Genomic DNA, 4,138 nt, shown 5'->3' on the forward strand with positions numbered 1-4,138 from the left:
CACAGGCAAAATACACTCACCCCATCGCAACAACCCCAAAGTCTTAATTCCTGTCAGCCTCAACTTTACAGCTGAAAGCCCAAAGGCTCATCTAAATATTATCTAAATCAGTTACAAGTGAAACGAGATGTGATTCATCCTGAGACAAATTTCTCTCCAGTTATGAATGGTGTGCATGTGTGTGTGTGTGCGTGTGCGTGTATGTGTGTGTGTGCACGTGCGTGTGCAGCTGTGCTCAGTCATGTCAGACTGTTTGTGACCCCTTGGAATATAGCCCGCCAGGCTCCTCTGTCCTGTGAAACCAAACTGTTTGCCCCCTTCCCAAATACAATAGTGAGATAGGCATAGGATGGACATTCCCATTTCAGAAGGAGAAAATCAGGAAGAAGAAAGGGATGCTGGGTCCCAAGCAAGACGAAAACCTAACAAGGCTAAACTGCATTAGATAGTAGATGTCAAGAGTAATCTTCTCTGACTCCATGCTCATCCTTCCAGGCTTACGGGGGCAACAGTGTCATCCCCGTGGCCTTTGTTGGTGGCCCTGTCCCTGAGACTCTGGCCTGCTCATACCAAGACACAGCTCCACCCTTTGAAAACAAGAAGGAATGAGCCATGCTCCCTGGGCCTCTGGTGCTAATCCTGATGATCTCTGAGTCATCTTTGGCACCATTCTTCCCTTTTCTTGAAGGATAATTTATGTTTACAACTGGATAGCTCTATTGTCTGGTCCTGTGTATATATATATATATATATATATATATATATATATGTTTTTTTTTTTTTTTGCAACATCGTGTGGCATGTGGAATCTTAGTTCCTTAACCAGGGATCAAACCCACACCCCCTGCACTGGAAGGACCAAGTCTTAACCACTGGACTGCCAGGGAAGTCCCTGTCCTGTCCTGAAGAATCCCAGAAGTCTGACAGTCTTCCATCACTCCTCTTTCCTCTGTTTCATGTAGTCCCAGCTGGTTGTGTTTCTGATGGTATAATCCCATCTTTATTCCAGGTTTCTGCTGGAATGGCTCATTAAATTTGTGGTTTACACCCGCACTAATCTTATCAAATGAACAAGAACACCTTTGGTGTTCTCTTCAGAATGCCTTCCTCATTTTTTTTGCAAAATGAATGAGCTGAGAATTTTCCAAGTTTTCAAGCTCCGGTTCCTTTTTGGTTAACAATTCCTTCAACTCATCTCTCTTTTCTTGCATTTTACTCTAAGCAGTAAGAGAAAGAAAGATACTTCTTCATCTTTGCTTAGAAAGTTCTTCAGCTAAATATCCAATTTCATCACTCACAATTTCTACCTTACACAAAACTCTAGAACATAAATCAGTCAAGTTCTTTGTTACTTTATAACAAGGATTGCCTTTCCTCCAGTTTCTAAGTTCCTCGTCATTAGATCAGCCTTTAACGTCCATATTTCTACCGGCATTGTATTCATGATAAAGCGTGTCTTCCCTAAGAGAATATTGGGTTGGCCAAAAAGTGCCTTCAGTTTCTAAGTAAAACTAAAAGATACTTTTTGTTTTCACCAAGAACTTTATTGAACAATATATTCACTGTTTTGTTCACCTACCTTCTGCCAAGTTCCAGGCAACTTTATAATTTCATCTTCCCAAAACGTTTTATCTTTGTAAGCAATGAATTGCTCTAGGTGCATTTGCAGTCATACAGGGAATTGAAATTTTTTCCATTAAAATGATTTTGTAAAGACCAAAATAAATAGAAATCCAAAGGTGCAATGTCTGGTGAACACGGCTGATGAATCAGAACTTCCCAGCTAAGCCCTAACAGTTTTTGCCTGCTCATCAAAGAAGCATGTGGTCTTGCGTTATCCTGATGGAATATTATGCATTTTTTGTTGACTAATTCTGGATGCTTTTCATTGAGTGCTGCTCTCAGCTGGTCTAATTGGGAGCAGTCCTTGTTGAAATTGATCATTTGGCTTTCCAGAAGGAGCTCATAGTAGAGGACTTCTTTCAGTCTCACCATATACACAGCATCACCTTCTTTGGATGAAGACCAGCCTTTGGTATGGTTGTTGGTTGTTCATTTTACTTGCCCCATGATCTGCTTCATTCCTCTATATTGTACAATATCCACTTTTCATCACCCATCACATTTTGTTTTAAAAATGAAAAGTTTTCATTACATTTGAGCAGAAAATCACAGGTGGAAATACTGTCAAGAAAGTTTTCTTTGCTTAATTTATATGGAACCCAAACATCAGTGATTAACATAACCAAGCTAGTGCAAATGATTTTCAGCACTTGATTGGAATATTTTGAGCATGTTGGCTATCTCTCACATGGTATAACATTGATTGTTCTCAGTGTCTCAGTTTGATCTCTACTGACTTCAACTGGTCTGCCCAACTGTGGAGAATTATCTAGAGAGAAATCTCCAGTACAAAACCTTGCAAAGCATTTTTGACATGTTCGATTAGTCAAAGCACCTTCTCCATACAATGCACACATGTTTTTTTAAGTTCCAATTGATTTTTTATCTTTCTTGAAATAATAAAGCATAATATACTGAAAATGTTGGCTTTTTTTTCCATCTTCAATATTAAAATGGTTACACAAAAGTTCTCCAATTTTGACAAGTTTTTGTTTTTTTAATGCACCATGGTCCAGAGCCCTTTCCTTTCTTCTGTAAGATACTTCTATCCTTCCTAGATTTTATATCACCCTTCATCCCAAAGGGCTCACACTTTTAAACTGAGGATAGTAAAATGATGAAACAACAGAATTGAGATGGGTGGGGAGGAAGTCAAGAGATTATATAAAAGGAGTGAGGGTGGGGGAGATAGGAAAACCAAATAATGGCAGAATGATCCCAGTATTCCTCCTTGACATTTACACTAGCACCAAACACAGGGATTACAAATGCGTGGATGGGCACGCCCAGGATCTCACCTACCTTTCATGGGAGAGGGACTTTTGGACTGATTGATATTCTTGGCACAAAAGAGCAATGTCATTGCAACTCCTAGGCAAATCACTGTCTGAGAAAACGGTTTCCCACCCAGGCAAGCTGTTTTTCATCAGTAAGAAGTGATTGCATCCGAGTAGCGTGTATTCTTGTGATCTCTCTCTGACCCCTGAGACACGAGGTGAGAGAAGAGGACGCTCAGCTGGCTTGGGTCGAGCGGGCTCCACTCAAAAACACTTCCTTGTGCCTTCCTTTCAGATCCAGGGCTAGGGCATAAAGAGTGTAGAGCGCGATGGAAATAAGATGGGAAAAAACTGAATATTTTCAAGAGAAAACGACCGCATGACACAGAAGAGGAGGGAAAACAGTCCCTTGTCCCTACATACCACTGGAGGTCTACGTGTTTCTTTGAGGATCTTCCTCTGCCTTTGGGAGGTAAAATATGGGTCATATGAATACAGCATTGTTATGGCAACTACTCAGTGGTGACAGGTAGGGAAGATTCTGTTACCTGTACCAGGCTGGGAAATACAAAGGCGAGGTTTTAAGACTGCTTCTGCTCATGGCACAACCGGCTCACATTTCATTCTCTTCTACTCATCACTGGTCCCCACCTACATCCTCTTCCCCTTCATCACTTTCTGCCTAAATCTCCAAATAGTATCCCTCATCACTCACAAGAGGCAAAGGGCAGCAGACGCCTTAGCCAAGTTTCCCCTCCGGTTCCAAAGAGGAAGGAAACACACATGTGTAGTTTCAGAATGAGCCCCTCCAGGACACCAGGGATGGAAGGCCCTGTCATCCGAGGGTGTTTCTCTAATCTGGAACTCCAAATTTAGCCGGTGATCCAACCCAGGCTGAGAGAGTTTCTTCCTTTCTATACACTTCAGCCTATCAGCAGAAATAGAAACTGGAAAAGCTCAGGGGAGTCACACTGTCCCTGCAGGTTTTCAGTTATTTGGCAAACTCTGCCTTAGGGATTTCTGCAGTCTCTGAGTTTATTGGAATCACCTCTCTTTATTGAAGTGAAACATGCCTGCAGAGGCCAGATGGACCAAGTGGTTCAGAGTGGTAAAAAAATGAAAAGGCTTTCAAATGTTAACCAGGAAGAACCCCTGGTGGCTGGGCTTCCCAGGAGGCACTAGTGGTAAATAACCCACTTGACGAGGTAGGAAATGTAAGAGAAGCGATTTCGATCCCT

Source organism: Capricornis sumatraensis, chromosome 22 (assembly GCF_032405125.1).
Source record: "Capricornis sumatraensis isolate serow.1 chromosome 22, serow.2, whole genome shotgun sequence".
In the NCBI taxonomy this organism is placed as follows: Eukaryota; Metazoa; Chordata; class Mammalia; order Artiodactyla; family Bovidae; genus Capricornis; species Capricornis sumatraensis.